Source organism: Schistocerca gregaria, chromosome 3 (genome assembly GCF_023897955.1).
Source record: "Schistocerca gregaria isolate iqSchGreg1 chromosome 3, iqSchGreg1.2, whole genome shotgun sequence".
Lineage (NCBI taxonomy): Eukaryota > Metazoa > Arthropoda > Insecta > Orthoptera > Acrididae > Schistocerca > Schistocerca gregaria.
Window position 1 is genome coordinate 267928870 of NC_064922.1, and position 17789 is coordinate 267946658.

General features: G+C 44.7%; 1 protein-coding gene and 1 non-coding gene across 3 annotated transcripts in view; both read right to left on the minus strand.

The window, feature by feature from the left end:
- Nucleotides 1-17789, minus strand: part of LOC126353944 (endothelin-converting enzyme homolog) — a 609153-nt gene that overhangs the window by 241616 nt on the left and 349748 nt on the right. The window lies entirely within an intron of this gene.
- Nucleotides 16430-16504, minus strand: Trnap-ugg (transfer RNA proline (anticodon UGG)). Its single transcript has one exon. It is a non-coding gene; the product is annotated as a tRNA-Pro (tRNA).

The window sequence follows — 17789 nt, forward strand, 5'->3', positions numbered from 1 at the left end:
ACGGCCCACATGGTTGGACTGAGGGATTTTTAAAGGAATCGATGCAGCACTTGCCGCAAGTTGCAGTAAACTCTCTATTATCCGCGGGCGGATAATCCATAACTATTTCCCTCACTTTTTTGTGTGCTGAAAATTTTTCTTTAACCCTTTAACATCTTTCACGGATGAGCGATAATCTCACGTTACAACACGAATGTAGTGAACAATGTCCTGTTGGGACACTTCAACGCTGGACTGTGTTTCATTTCGAAGTAGTGTAAGACAATGTGATACTGGATTGTACTGTATTCTTTGTAAGTACCCAATTGTCACATATACTACCATGATTAAAATTTATTATAAACATTGGTTAAGTGATTTTAATTATAACATTGTAATTAATTTTTTTAATAACACTAATACTAATATATTACTGTTTACCTGAAATGCGCATTATCCGCGGCTTTCAAGTCCCCAGTTACCGTTTTAGTCAAGAGTTTACTGTATTTAGAAAAACCCAAGTCCGCAGCTCGTGGTCGTGCGGTAGCGTTCTCGCTTCCCACGCCCGGGTTCCCGGGTTCGATTCCCGGCGGGGTCAGGGATTTTCTCTGCCTCGTGGTGACTGAGTGTTGTGTGCTGTCTTTAGGTTAAGTAGGTTTAAGTAGTTCTAAGTACTAGGGGACTGATGACCATAGATGTTAAGTCCCATAGTGCTCAGAGCCCTAGAGAAACCCAAAATCTAAATGCCCGGACCGGGATATGAACCGGCGCCCTTCCTAATGTCGTAATGGGGGTATCTGGCGTTCAGGACAAGCTTTACGACCCCCCCCCCCCCACCCCCCTGCCCTGTCCCCCAACACCAATGCGCTACACTCCCTCCGCCACTGCCGGTATTTCTTCTTTTACATTAAATTATGATCGCTACGTACCTTCGTTTACAGGGGCACACGACTTCACAATAAAGCAAAACGTAACATATTTTAAAAATTCTTCTTCGCATGATTCAGTTCAAAATATAGAAAACGCGCAGTTAAAGTTACAATTCTTGCAGCAATAGAGCGAATCCCTTCCTATTGTTTCATTGCTGATCAAAGAAAAGCTGCAGCTTTGGCAGTGGTATTTCTGCAGTAGCGGGACTAAAGTACGGTACGTATTTTGTGACCTGAGAAAGGCCGATGCTTCCCGGAGCCGTTTTTTTCATTTGAACTAGCGCGATTTTCCCAGATAATAAATTATTTTCATTGACAATCAGTCACTAGGGCATGCTTCCCGACAGTGATACCCTAGTTACGCAGATAGGCTTAATCACTTCGCTGGTTAGGACATCGATTAGTATGGTTGTGGGAGGAGGAAGAGGGGAAATGGGAGTGGAGGTGGGAGGGGGGGTGTTTCTGCATTGTTACTCGCGTCCAACACGTGGCACAAGACTTCGGCTTGTTTGTATATTACAGTCGTTCTTAAGGTCAGTGGAATGATATTTCATTATAGCGCCAACACAGGTGTACTGGCACTGGAAAGAGCCTTTGGGCGAACTGCTGGAAGCAAATCTGGCAGAAAGTGGATGTTGATGTAGTTATAACGAAGACTGGCACAGAGCTGGTAATCTGTGAGTGCTAGGAGAGAGTGCCAGAAGGTATCACATTGCGTCCACAGCAGCTGCCCTTGGCTTTTTCAACACGGTCGGCGACAGCGCGCGTCCTGCTGACGACTAGAGACTTCAGTAGTGGAGCCATAACTGCTGTGCTAATCACGGCTGTGATATAACCACGCTGCTTACACGGTGGCGCTATACGGATGGCCATCAAACAGCCTCTTGTATCCTACCTGCTGTTCCTCACCTTGTGTGTGTGTGTGTGTGTGTGTGTGTGTGTGTGTGTTTCGTTTTGGTGTTCCTTCCCCTGATGACCGCGCTGAAGGTCGGTTCAAGAAATTGATGTAACGGAACTGAACGTCAGAACATCACACAGTGCATTTCAAATGGTGGCAGTCATACACACCGTCAACGGAACGAGACATCAGCGTCAACAATTACTCCGGAAAAACGTTTCGGTGTTACTGGGATAGGGGAGGAGGGGGTGGGGCAATGGCGTCGTTGTTATCATCGGAAGTTAAGCAGTTCACTACGCATTCAAGTTGCAGTAGTAGATCTTGTACCTCCTCAATGTTTATTTTATTTTTTGCTTTTCTTTTATTACACTCTCCGAAAGTTCCTTCTGAACTTGGCTATTTGCCCTATGAGGGCTGTTCACCTTTTGTTTCGAGGCAGGGAGGGGGGGGGGGGGGCGAGAAGAAGAAGAAGAAGAAGAGGAGGAGGAGGAGGAGGAGGAGGAGGAGGAGGAGGGGACGGGGGGCTGTACGACATGTTTGTGGAAGGTTTGATGCGGCGCACTACCAATTCGTCTCTTGCGCCAACCTCGTAATTTCTCTTGCACCCGGAGTTCTAAATTATTTGTTGGATATATTCCAATCTGTGTCTTCCCCTGCAGTTTTTTGCTTCTAGGTTTCCCTCAACGGTGGCGCACTAGCACCAACCTGCCGCGACTGTCTAGCTTGCGTTTCCGGGTGAACGTAGAATATTTAGCGTCGATTTTTATGTTACTTCAGCTATGGCATAGTACTGTTTATTGTGAGAGGAATAAAGCAAACACGCAGAGTACTACAGCGACGGTTATTTGAGCATATGGGATCTTCAGAAGCAGTAGCTCAATGCGCTGCTTACCCCAGCGATGTCAGTTATCACGGTAGGCATGCGACAGAGATGAGAGAGAATGCTGGCGATTTCGCGAAGTATTCCTCGTCTCTCCCCGTGTGCAGTACGCATACGCTGCCACCTTTCTACCTGCACCACCCGTTAACACTCTGTGAAATGTGTTGAAGCTAAGATGGCTTCGATAAGTTAGGAATGAAGAGGTCCTCAGAAACGAATTAGAGAAAAATAATGCCTAATAACGAATGTAATGAACCCATACACGAAAAGCGTATATGCTAACTTTTCCTCAGTAAACCTATCGACACCGCACAGAACTAATCTTGTGACAGAAACAGTCCCGAGACACAACCCGAGCAGTACTAAATGCAAGTTTCATGGCGAACAGTAAAATGGACACTACTGTTCAACAGCATATACCGCGCGAAAATGGAATAAGTTTGTTTCCGAACAAGACACAGAGGTCACGCCGCCAGTAATTGACTGTTGTATACGTATTTACATGTAATTCAGATAAAAAGGCAAATCAGGTTAAGAAGTCAAATTGCAACTACTTTGGAACGAGCCACCAGAGACGCTGAGTCCATATACCAAAATACTAAGGAAATATTCGTGATCGACCTCGAAAATTAGGACTGTATTCTTCCACATTCCCAGCATTGTGCACATAAAAATGGTTCAAATAGCTCTGAGCACTATGGGACTTGACATCTGAGGTCACAAGTCCCCTAGAACTTATTCTACTTAAACCTGACTAACCTAAGGAAATGACACACATTCATGCCCGAGGCAGGATTCGAACCTGCGACCATAGCGGTCGCGCGGTTTCAGACTGAAGCGCGTAGAAACGTTCGGCCACAACGGCCGGCTTTATGCACATACCTTAGGGCTCTAAACTACGAGGGTTGCCCCGAATGTAATGTACCGCTTATTTTTCTTCAACAACTCTTTACTGAACATAATGAGAATTACACACAGGAAACAATGATGTTTTATGTACACGCTATTTTTCCACGTTATCTCCATCCTGTTCTATAGTATTCCTTTAGCGCGAAACAAGGACGTGTGTTCCCTGTCGGTACCAATCCCTGACCTGGTGGCGCAAGTGTGCTTCACTGTGTGGATCACGTCCCCATCGTCCTCAAAATGTCTTCCACGAATGGCATCCATTAATTGCCCAAACAATGTGAACATCGGCACGCTGCAACATCTCCGGTGTGAGAGCCGTGGATGGTCTGCCCGACAGTTGCAAACCGTGGAGCTCCGCCGAACCGCCTTCTGATGACCTCACCCTCCATGCCCAGCCACTAACTGTACTTCTGTTGAGAGCAGATGTTCCATAGACTTTGCACAGCCTTTTGTGAATATTCCCTAGACCTAGAGTTTCTTTCTCTGCAGCAAGAAATTCAATGACGACACGTTGCTTGTAACGTACATCACCTACAGACGCCATTTTGAAATTGTCCTGCAGCTACGCAGCAAACTTGGGGCGCTAATCCAAGAGACTTCAAATAACACATTCGTAATGTTTCGCATTCGTAGCATTGTTTTCCGCTGAGAAAAAAAAATGCAGTGCATTACTTTCTGGGCAACCCTGGTAATATTCACTGTTCAGTTTTGGACAATAGGATGTGACGGAGACAGTGGGTATTAAGTTGGCACGCCTTGTTCCGTGTTCCATTAACGACCACTGTGAGTCGACTGTGACGTGCGAAACCAACTGGTGCCGCTGTACAGCAATTGATGGCGAACGGAAGCCGCGACCCGCAGACGGGGCGGTGTAAGGTGGGGCACAGTTGGCAGCTATGTATAGCCGGCCGTTTACTGGTCGGGACTGCGCGATGCGGCACACCTGGTCGCGCGGGAAATCCCCCAGCTCCCGCACATACCAGCAGCGGGACTCGGTACTTCAAGCGTCTCGTTAGTCTAGAGATGGGTCGAATTCGTTCATTCCCGTGAACTACTTCATTCATTTCACTCTTTGCCGTGAAGCGTTCAAATGAAGTAGTTCATTTATGAAGTACGAAAGCCTGGCGAAGTTGCCCAGTTCGCCGCTCAGCGGGGGCTACGCTCGCTTCGCCTCGCTCGTACAATAAAGCTTCGTAACACTTCATAATTTTACCAACAGATGGCCGAACTATGCAGTAACATGCACGCAACGTTTTACGTCTTACAGCGTCTGAGTTAACTTAGAGCGTGGTCGAATGGGACAAAGGAACGATAAACAGGGAAGCTTGTCACATATAAAGAAGGTATTACGTTTAATCTTGCTCCACATTTTCTAATGAAGCGCCAAAAAAAAAAAAAAAAGTCTTGATCTGCCAAGTGAAACCTTATTTGTTGTATTCATGGACTGAAAACTAGGGCTACCAACGAAATGCAGTCCAATTTTATGTTCCTTTTAAAATTTAATCCAAAATAGAATGAGCATGTTTATCACTGTCACGAAGTCTATGAACCTACGTTAAGTAATTATTCAGAAGTTTTCCTGTAGATTTTATTTTGTTGAGAATAATAACCCTCTAAATTCAAAACGTAAACAGTCACCTATAAATCGCGATCGCGTAGTGAAATTTGGGGTTTCATAGGCGATTTAGGTGATGGGAAAGCAAAGTGCAACTGTTGTTCTAAGTGTATTTCACCGCGCGATTCGTCGACAGGCAGTAGAGGGAGGACTGAAGTGAAGGGAGAATGAGTGACGTAGGGCCGAGTGGGAGTGGGAGAGGGGAAGAGAGTGAGTGAACTAGAAAAAAGTGTGGAGTGTGCTATCTGTGAAGAGTTTGAAGCACCAGTTCATTGAAATTGAGTGGTTAGTTCACACTTCACTGGAGTGAAGCGTTCATTTGAACGACTCATTCACGAGCTCCCCATCACTACTCATTACAGGTAATGCGACAAAGCGAATACCTTGCGGACTGAGGCCTAGAATCGTACTCCACACACTTACCCTCCCTGTACGAAAGGGGGCTCTTGGTTCACTGAGATTAATCAAATACGAGACTAATGACAACTTTATAACAAAATTGGTGACCACATAGTAGTCTAAGTGGAGCAGTTCTCCTGCATTGGAAGCAAAATAACATATGATGGATGAAAAGGTGGACTAGCACAGGTATAGAGTATTCTTCACTGAAAGATGTCTGCTAGACTCTAAGATGGGCTTCAATTCGAGGACGAACTATCTGCACATCCGTGCGTCCGAAGCACAGCACTGGAAAGCAAAGAATCGGGAACTGCTGTAAAACTGGAAAAGAACAGAATATAACCACTGAGATAGGGTGTTGCTGTAAGATTCCGAAAATTTGTAGACTGGTGATAACTGAGGTAGCTCACAGCAGAATTGGCAAGGAAAGGAATATATGGGGGAAAAATAACAAGAAGAAGGGACAGGACATATCTTAAGAGATTGGGAAATGACCTCTGTGATAGTAGAAGAAACTGTGGAGGGTAAATATTGTATTGGAAGACAGTGAAATATATAGACCAAAGAACTGACGACGTGGGTTCAGTGCCTCTCTGAGAAGAAGAGATTGGTACAGAATAACAAATCATGACGCGCCGCATCAAATGAGTAAGGATATGAAAAAAAAAAAAAAAAAAAAAAAAAAAAAAAAAAAAAAAAAAAAAAAAAAAAAAAGGCTGCATTACTTGATGTGGCTTTTTCGAAAGTAGAAGACAGATATTTGCAGAACTGAAGATGCAAAGGCGAGACGTGATTCCTAACTGGAATGCTCAGTCACTGATACCACTGCTTACACGAAATGCGTGTTCGATACCCCGTCTAGCTTATAGTTTTTATTCAACTGAAGATGGCAGGAAAAAGATTTGAACCCTGAACCTCAACAGTTCAAGTCCTGTCCCACTTAGTCTTCTCCCTCATTCCAGAGATCGTGCGCTTTGGGTCTACAAAAGTTGGGTGAAATTAAAGGTGTGGTTAAATAATTGGCAAGATCGTGTATGGAACAGCAGTGTTACAAATGGTTGATATGGAGTTGTGTGTTTGTTGGAAAGACTATGTTATAGTCTAGAAGAACTAGCCTTGACCAAAGGTTTAGTAGTGTGAGTGGGAGAAGATATGAGCAGAAATGGAGATTCTGATAGATCTGAGCATGGGAGGACATTCTGAAGAGTGATGCCATGCTGGAGGGTATATGCTGAAGTTTCTTACGGAGAGACAAGGGAGCGCTTAGGTGCCTTATTGGAAATCTTTATTGTAAGTAAGCGTAAAACTGGAAATTATCATCAAATTTTGCTATAATAACAAACGGTTGCAACATACTAACAAGAATTCTTTACAGAGGAATGGAAAAACGGATAGAAGCCAATCTCGGGGAAGATCATTCGGATTCCGGAGGTAATATACGAACACGCGAGGCTATACTGCTCCTGCGACTTCTAATAGAAGACAGGATAACGAAAGACAAACCCACGTTTATAGAGTTTGTAGACTTAGAGAAAGCTTTTGATAATTTTGATTGGCATACTCTCTTTCAGATTCTAAAGGTGGCAGGGGTGAAATACAAGGAGCAAAAGGCTATTTAGAATTTGTACAGCAACCTGATGGCATTTATAATAGTTAAGAGGCACGAAAGGGAAGCAGTTGTTAAGGAGGGAGTGAGACAGGATTGTAACCCATCCTCGATGTTTTTCATTCTGAATATTGAACTAGCAGTAAAGGAAACAAAAGAAAACTTTGGAGTAGGAAGTCCAAAGAGAAGGAATAAAAACTTTAAGGTTTGCTGATGACATTGTAATTCTGTCTAAGACGGTAAAAAGCTTGGAACTGAACGAAATTGACACTATCTTGAGAAGAGGACATAAGAGCCGCGCGGAGTGGCCAAGCGGTTTGAGGGGTCATGCCACGGAAGGCGGTCCCTCCTGCCGGAGATTCGAGTCCTCCCTCGATCATGGTGTGTGTGTTGTCCTTATTTTAAGTTAGTTGAAGTAGTGTGTAAATCTAGCGACCGATGACCTCAGCAGTTTGGTCCCTACGGAATTCACACGCATTTGAACATTTGAGGATATAAGATGAACATCAACAAAACCGAAACGAGGATAATGGAATGTAGTCGGACTAAATCACGCGATGCAGGGGGAATTGGATTAAGTAATGAGACACTTGAAGTAATAAATGAGTTTTGCTATTTGGGATGCAAAGTAACTGATGATGGCTGAAGTAGAGAGGATATAAAATGTAGACTGGCAATGGCAAGGAAAGCGTTTCTGAAGAAGAGAAATTTGTTAACATCGAGTATAGATTTAAGTGTCAGGAAGTCATTTCTGAAAGTATTTGTATGGAGTGTAGACATGTATGGAAGTAAAACATGGACGATAAATAGTTTGGACAAGAAGAGAATAGAAGCTTTCGAAATGTGGTGTTACAGAAGAATGCAGAAGATTAGATGGGTAGATCACATAACTAATGAGGAGGTATTGAATAGAATTGGGGCGGAGAGAAATATGTGGCACAACTTGACTAGAAGAAGGGATCGGTTGGTAGGACACATTCTGAGGCATTAAGGGATCACCAATTTAGTACTGGGGGGGGGGGGTAAAAATCGTAGAGGGAAACCAAGAGATGAATGCACTAAGGAGATTCAGAGGGATTATTTTGCAGCAGTTACTTGGAGATGAAGAGGCTTGCACAGGATTGAGTAACATGGAGAGCAGCGTCAAACCAGTATTTGGACTGTATACCACAAGAACAGCAACAATTTGCATGAGAGAATGGCACTGCCTATTGTAAAGGTTATAAAAAATCAGCGGATAAGACTATTTTATGGATTTTTATATATAAAGTTTATCCCCCTTCAGGTTAAACCCGCCACATAACGTTATTATCTGATCACTTCATCGGCAATCACTGGGGCGGTAATATTTTCGAGATGTCTCGGACACCGTTCTATATGTCCCTCAACAGGCTGTTGAATCTAAGGGGAAGTGCCTTTTTCAAATGAGCATCTCACATATAAATATTCAACGATTACACAAGATTTTCTCCGTTGGGGGACGGGAAGATCATTCAGGACGAAATAGTTATTCACTTGGAGGAGAAGTCGGTAAGTAGTCTGCTGTGATCTTCCGAAGAAACGAGTACGACGCGCCAGAATATAAATTTGGAAAAATCTGCGAATACAGTGAATTATGCTACATTGTGAACAAGCCCCAACAGAAACTAGGTCTATGGCTGCAACATCGGAGGCGTATGGGGCAGTCACGTTACCGAAATAGCAACTGCATTCGTAGTTCGTACACAAAGTCGCTAGTGCAGGCTTGTGCAGTGAAGCTGCAGCTTCGAATCCTGTTTGTGGAAGAAATTTCAATCGCCGGTATTTGTTCGTCGAGGGGAGGGGGTTGGTGGAATAAAGTAGCTCGTCATCAGAATTCGCTCGAATATGCACCGCAGTGTTTCATGGAGCGAGGGTCGGTGGGACTGACGATCAATCTGACGTATGACGAAGTTAAGCTCGGTCCATTTGTGCTATTTGATATGAGTGGACTATTTCCCGTCTCTTCGTCTTCACCAATGCACAGCAAAACTACGAGCCAACTGTTCTTGTCCGATATACCCCACAAAGGAACGCGAAGAAAGCCATTTTCAATGAAGCCTCTAGGTCTACCCTTCGGAGTTTAGCAGTCAAAGATGTCACAAACGGTGTTATTGTTTCTACGTTCGCGAACATTTCCTCAAAGCAGTTCCCTAATAAAACGGCCGTAAAAGAAAGAGGGGATGGGAGGTATCTATTACTCTTCTTTATAGTCCATTGTTTAAGTTCTTCCAGGAGTCGTTGGAGAAACTAATGATTTTCGACAACGTTGAGCCACTGTCATGCAATACTTTTTAAAATAGTGAACCGCAATTTGACTGTGTAGGCTACTATTCCATTTATCTTTCGTACTACCCAGATTTCAGGTTTTATGCCATTGTCAAGTACAATGCTCAAAGTTCTTAGGCCATTATTAAGTCATATTTGTCAATACTGTCCAAGGCAGGTGAACAAGACTAACAGATGTCTTTAAGATGGACATGTTTACCTGAAGATGTTTACCTGTGTTTGACTGCCTTAACAAATATGACTTAATAATTATCTAGTAACTTTTATCATTGTACCTGATGATGACAAAAGCCGAAATCTGGATAGTACAAAAGATAAATATAATAATACACAGTCAAATGGCGGTTTTCTCTTTTAAAAGCTAATGACTATGAACAACTTAATTCACTGTGTGTAGCTATCCGAACGAGCGACGGAGTTACGAATGTATACGGATGTGTTTTTCCGATCCACTGTTCAACTTCGTGTATAAGGATCGAACTATTACCTAGTTCTTAGGTTAAATGTTTCGTTTCTGATTTTCGAAGGTTTAGAATATCTAGCATGTTTCAAAAGTAAGGGTACATCTTTGTACGCTTAAATTCCGATAGTGCACCGTTCATTCAAATGGTTCAAATAGAACTACTCAAACCTAACTAACCCAAGGGCATCACACACATCCATGCCAGAGGCAGGATTCGAACCTGCGACCGTAGCAGCACCGCGGTTCCGGACTGAAGCGCCTAGAACCGCCACAGCGACCGGTACCGTTCAATCTTCGGAGAGCGAAAACACTATAGGTCTTTTAGTGTTCACATTACATTAATTCGCAGAATACACCTCGATCGATGACATATCTATTTTAAAGAGAAAGGGCCAACAGCAGTTAATCGTATTCACATGAGGAGGGAGTGATCGTGACGATGCGGCGGTTACATCACGAGCCTTCCAAGAACGCGACTGCGCACGAGGAACAACGATTATTCCGCAAAGCATGACCGCTACTAGGATGGGACGCGAAGTCCGGCACGTCGTCAGAAAGTCGAGGGATCGGCTGTAATGGTGACGAGGAGAATCCTGAAGAGCAGCGGGAACTTTTCACGTTTCTCCACCTTATGAGAAACACATGTTCGCACCGTTCCATGACAAACAAAAAGAGAACGGTGATTGCTTGCATCACTGTGAAACTACATGTCCTGACATATTACTTTACTACTTTTTTCAACCACCAGCTGAATCATTACGATGAGACATCATTAAAATCGATAAAAATCAGTGGCAGAGGACGAGTAGCATAATACGGATGTGTTTTTCCGATCCACCGTTCAACTTCGTGTATATGGATCGACAGAGATAGAAGTACGACGTACGTCTGTATCCGTTTCTTCCGCTGCCCATTTGTGAGTGTCGCGAGGCTGCAGCAGGAGCTCCGCAGAGCGCATTTACGACTGTAGTAAACTGCTTACCAACCGCTACAAAGTTGATCGACAAAACTGAAAAAGCCTCACAGCTCAAAGATACCGTTCAAGGTCGAAAAATAATCGCCCACTAATTCGCTACGACAAATGGTTCCTTATTGATGCGGTTAACCTATACCAGGTGGGAGTCCAACTCTAGACCGCGGATACCAATGAAAGTCATTTCGTTCAATAAGATCGTTACGGTTAATAATTGAAGAGCCACTGAAGTACAAAGCAGAGCGTGAGCATTGACGAATTCTATGAACGAAACCGTCCTCAATACTCACGGGACATTGCAGCTGCCTCGTGAAGTCGAGCTACCAGATTCGGTTCGTGCCTCTGCCACGGAAATGGTTTTAAATGTGAAGTTGCTGCATCAGTTACACACACACACACACACACACACACACACACACACACACACACACACAGGGTGATGGTCCACCTCTGGAACGCAGTAGAGCAGCTATTCTGTGTGGCATGGATTGCACAAATCCTTGGTACATTTCCGGCGGTATGTGGCACCATGTGTCCATGCGCGGATCACACAACTCCCGTGAAGTACGGGCCGTTATTTTTTGGGCGTGGAGCTGGCACACAGTAGCGCTACACACATGTTCCGCAGGGTCCATATTAGGTGAATATGCTGAGCCAAGGTATCAACAGGACTTCGCCATCATGGTCCTCAAACCACTGAAGCAGTATTCTCTGACACTGGATTTTTGGTGGAAGATGTTATTGCCGTCGCATGAAGGGATGCAGATGGCACGCAATACCGCTTGGAAGATAAGAGACGACGTACTGGCGGACGTAAAGCTGTGAGGACAGGTCGTAAGTCGTGCTTGGATGGCTCAGCTGGTAGAGCACTTGCCCGCGAAAGGCAAGGCTCCCGAGTTCGAGTCTCAGTCCGGCACACAGTTTTAATCTGCCTGGAAGCTTCACCGTTCACGTAATCCACAGCTGTCACGGTGCCTTCGATTACCACCACAGGTCCCATGAATGCCTAGGTAAATGTCCCCCATAGCACAATATTGACCCCATCGGCCTGCGTTCGTGGCGCGGTACATGTTTCGTCCAGCCGTTCGCTTGAATGTCGGCGTATCGACCTGACGCAACAAGAAACTTTGCATGGGAGCTTAATTAATATAATGCAAATATTTTTGATTTTAATCCCTGTTTGTCCGATAACGCACTCTCGTAACGGGTTGGCCCTGAATAATATTAGTACGTAATCTGACTGCACAGAATAACAACAAAGAATGAAAGGAAATTTCCGTTAACACAATTAATTAATTAATTAATTAATTAAGTCCCCAGCAACTATAAAAGCTACGAAACAACAAAGCACAAGTGTAACTGTTCTGTGTGTGGAAGTGTGATTCAACGCACACATCTGGCACGGTTCTTCCACGATATTTTAAACACGATTTAGACTGAAGTAATTAAAAAAAAACTAGGAATACTATAATTGCATATAGAAACCAGAATTACAGTCTAACACAAGAACACGAGCCAGATGCTTTGTTGACTGAACCTGTGACCAAGAGGTATTGTTATATAGAACATTAAAAATAAAAAAAATTCTTTGCCTTCATATATATTGACAAAAAATACACTTTGATCATTACAACATCCCCAATCGAATAACATATGGTGTCTTGCCCAACAGAACAACTAGTACTCTATCGATGTCTCAACAAGCACAGATCACGCCTACCTCAGAACTACTACAACTCTCACCAACTTCTCAGCGGCTACTGCCAGTGGAGGCGGCTGAATAGTACTCTTTGGCGCAATCTCTGGCGCTGTGACTCAGCGTAGCCACCTTTCAACTTTATTCATCCGAACAGGTAACATATTCCCTCTGATCCACGGATAAACTCGATACTCCAGTTCCCCACTGCAGTCATAATTGAAAACGCCGTTGGGTCAACATGGGTACACGTACAGGTCGTCTGCTGTGGGGTCCAGTGTTCAACAATGTGAGGTGAACGATGTGTTCAGAAACACCTGTGCCTGCACATCCATCGTACTCTGCCATCACATCTGGCACAGACCGCTGCCTGTCCTTCACAGCTTACGACCTACGCGTTCTGTGACAAGGCGTGTACGACCGACAGCTTGTCGCCTACTCGTGGTTTCGCCGTCCTTCCGCCACAGACACTGACGACAGAAGAACGCGTTCGGCTTCGCCGTTTCCCACATGCTCAGTCCAAGGCAGTAGGTCGTAACAATATGCCCTTTGTGAAAGTCGCTTATGTCTGTCGATTTCGCCATTATCGGTTCGAATCGTCGCTATAATGACTCCCCATTCGTCTTTGATCCGCATCACGTGACAGCAATGCCACCATGCAGTATTCAGTCTCGCGGTGGTCAACTGACCTAACGCTTTCGATCATTAGTATATATTTCCGGCCAATAGTCAGTGTTGCAAATGAATTTTGTCGGTATTTTATGTATTAATTTCCTATAAGGGCGCTGGGGACCTCGCTGTTTAGCGCCCTAAATCACTAGTTAATCTTGATCATCGTTTTACTATATTACAAAAAATTGTGGAGATGAGTTTGCAGTCAGGCAACGAAAATGTGAACTTCACCCCATGCGACATCCCTCGAGCTTCATTCCAGAGACCTCTCCCTCCCCCCCCCCCCCCCCCCCCGAACTAAATTTCCGGGCTCCAAAAAAAATCCCCCTGCCAAGTACAGTAAATGAAATTCCCTCGTTGTCGCTTGGAATTCAGCGAGCGCGCTCGGAAGAAGTCCAAGGGGCTGCTTTGTGGTGTTGTCTGGATGATATGCGGCGTTTTCTGCATGTTATCATTACCTACTACGTTTGTTTATAACATACTGGATACGCTTGTCTCAAGTCAGTCCCACTGACACTTTCTCTGATACCAGAGAATCATTTACCGCAGTCTCGCAGGTATCGTAGAAGTGAGATGACCGAGCACTGTTTTATAATTATGGTGTCACATCATGCAGAGCTCCCCCCTCCCCCCCCCCCCCCGGACCTCTGACAAATACTCGATATGAACGTCTGCGACAGCGATATACAGTGAAGTGCCAAATAAACTGGCGCACCTGCCTAATATGTGTAGGGCACTAGCGAGAACGCAGAAATGCTGCAACACGACGTGGCATGGACTCGACTAATGTCTGAAGCAGTGCTGGAGGGAACTGACCCCATGAACCCTGCAGGGCTGTCCATAAATCCGAGGGGGTGGAGATCTCTTCTAACCAGGACGTTGCAAGTACTCCCAATAATGTTAATGTCTAGGGAGTTTGGTGGTCAGCGGAAGTGTTTAAACTCAGAAGAGTGTTCCTGGAGCAATTCTGCACGTGTGGGTGTTGGATTGTCCTGCTGGAATTGCCCAGTCCATCGGAATGCACAACGAACATGAACCAATGCAGGTGATTAGACAGCTTGCTTACTTACATGTCATCTGTCGTATCTAGACGCCGAGCGGTTCTACGCGCTACAGTCTGGAACCGCGCGACCGCTACGGTCGTAGGTTCCAATCCTGTCTCGGGCATAGATGTGTGTGATGTCCTTAGGTTAGTTAGGTTTTCGTAGTTCTAAGTTCTAGGGAACTGATAACCTCAGAAGTAATGTCCCATAGTGCTCAGAGCCATTTGAACCATTTCGTATCTAGACGTATCAGGGGTCCCATATTACTCCAACTGCACACGCCCCATATCCACGGATTCATGAGGTTGTCTAGATACCCGTACACGTCCATCTGCTCGATACAATCTGAACCGAGACTCGTCCGACCAGACAAGATGTTTCCAGTTATCAACAGTCCAATGTCGGTGTTGACGGCCCAAGGCGAGGCGTAAAGCTTTGTGTCGTGCTGCCATCACGAGTGGGCCTTCGGCTCTAAAAACCCATATCGACGATGTTTCGTTGAACGGTTCGCACGCTGGCCCTACTACTAGCTTTGAAACTCGTAAACATTAAGAATCTTACACAGCAGAAATCTACCCGGTTAGAGAAACGCTGGGTTAGTTTTCTACCTCCAGCTGAGAGACAACACGAAACAGATACACACGGTTGACGTACACGAATCTTTAGCTTCCCCATAGCCAACAGTGAGTCGTTGATAACATAGAGTATAAGTTAAATGAGAGATTCATGTATTACGACGATTTAGAAATACGAGCACACGTAAACATTAATCTTAAGAAGTAGGTACTGGAAACGGCCTGGGTCCATGTAGGTGTAATACGAGGGCTACATGTGGAATGTGTTGGCTGTCGTCAGTGGTACTTGACAGGCAGGTCTGCTATGTACTGCTCTATAGCAGAGCTCTTACGGTAGTGGAAACGGTACAACTCACTCGCAGGTATGAGGTGTCATACTACGGTGTCTGACACCAGAAACAATTATGTTAGACAGTGCTCCCAGCGTAGGAGTAGTCGACAATACTGTACCCAGCCTAACCAGGTTTACTTCAAAACAATGATTCAAGAATTTACGAGTATTTAATTTCTGAGTTATCGAGGACGTAGAAGTACACTGCCACGTTGCCGCTCCTGAAGATGGTTCGGATCCTGGTGGTCAGTATGTGACCACAATGGACAAAAGGTGACAGCGTAAAATTTCTAATCAGTACACTGTCCACCGACGTCCTACGTTAAATCAAAAACATCCCAGTACTATCTCGTATTGTGATGGGATGTGATTTGTCGATAGTGCCCTGTTGTGCATTATGCTTGGAGGTCCGTTTGGAGGAAAAAAAAATCACTGGATTTCAAAGAACCATTATCTCAGTATTTCTATGGGTCACACTGTTCTGGCTAGATATAATATGGGGACACCCACTGTTCAATTCGCAGTGCTGCTGTTAAACGATAAAATACCTTTCCGTCGGGAATGTGAACTACGTATTCCTGTCTGTGTATGACGACTTACTTTGTATAAATACGACTGAGCACACGTGGTTTGTCTTCTTTAATATGATTATGATAGCTGGTTTTAGCATCTCATTGGTACTTGAGTTACAACGTCCAGACGAACTTTCGCGTATTGAGTTCTGCCGGTAGCTACCGACTGATGTGGGATCACGCCTTTGGATCCTTAGCTTTTGATTTCTTCAGATGAAGTTTGGTTTAGCCTGTCAGGGTACGTAAACTCTCATAATGTACCATTATGCATCAGAAAATCCCCATCAGTACTTTGAAGATGCATTGCATAATCTCAAGATCGGTGTTTAGTGCGAAATGTGTGATGTCCGCATCGTAACACCATTCTTTGAGCAAACTATTAATGCTAACCGGTATGTCCAGAAGCTGTTTAACCCATAAGTGGATCAACTCACGGAAGATGAACGACTGTTTGTATATTTTCAGCAAGACGGAGCAACCGTGCACGCTGCCTGACAACCAGCAGAGTCTTTAGAATTAATTTTAAAGCCTTCAGCTGCTGACGGGTGTTGATATATACCAACGGGGATAGGTGAAAATGGGTGTCCCGACCGGGACTCGAACCCGGGATCTCCTGCTTCCATGGCAGACGCTCTATCCGTCTGAGCCACCGAGAACACAGATGAATAGCGCGACTGCAGGGACTATCTCGCGCACGCCTCCTGCGAGAGACACATTCTCACCTTCTATGTCCACACACTACATTCGTAGTGTCCCACCCCAACGCACTCATTTCTCGTGGAAGACATTCTTACCAAGTCCCGTACGAGTTCGGGTAATATGTGTGCATCCGCACAGAAGGAGATCATGGCCGGTATTGCCAGAACCATATACTTATATGGATATGGTGTCAGTACAACCTCCTGGCCACGTCGATCTCCTGACCTCACTCCCTGCGATTTTTACCTGTGGGGCAAATTGAAGGATCAGTTGTAGTCAAATGATCCTCAGGCACAGGGAGAGCTACAGCAGAACACTGGAAACGGTATTGTTGCTTTCCCTCAGGAAGAGCTGCTACGCCTGTCTCGTAGTTTGATAAATCGAGCACAGCGCTGCATCAACGGTGGCAATTTCCAGCATCTTCTGTGATGTTGCATTAATCAGTCTTACTGTAAGTACACCTCGGGTCAGTTTCATTTTACCCACCACCATGTATTAAACACTTATCTGAAAAATATCTGTGAAAAGACTTACACGTGTACTATTGATTATCCTATAGTAATAAATATTACCACCACGAGGCCCGTGTCCAAACTAATAGCAATAGAAGACATCACGCCTCCATCGTTCATCTAAGTTCTCTACAATGAAAAGTTTTCCGACTGTTCCATTTAATTACACGCCTCATGACATGTGTTTTAAGGGTATCACCTATCACTTGTCTGATATTCTTAAATAACAAGGTAGCGTCTCCGAACTTGTTAAGCGATCGACCCTTCTTCGGTGCAAGCTGGTTAGCTCAGTTAAAGAGGATGAAAGCACATCGGCGATTAACCTTCGTCGTAAATGAGTACGACCTTCAGTGAAGGATCGTATGGATACAGGGTAGAATTAGCCGGAGTCGGTATCCTGGTACAGTCAACAACACAGAGGACAAATAAGGAGCCGAGGCCACAGTTCGTCGGGCTGCGGCATTCGACAACTGCGCGCTATTTTCGTCCTCTTCTACCAGACTCCAGACGTTGAGAGTTACACTAAAACCTATTGAGATAATATCAACTCGAAATAGCCACACGTGTCTCGTCATAAGAAATCGTATCAAGAGGTGTGTTCAAGGTACGACCTGAGAATCAGTGTTTTGGGATAAGATCAGCTGTCACATAGTCTTGAGTAGAAGGCAGGACGCAGATGAAACAGTCGCTCAGCACTCCTAATACAACACATTTTCCCATATTACTAGAGA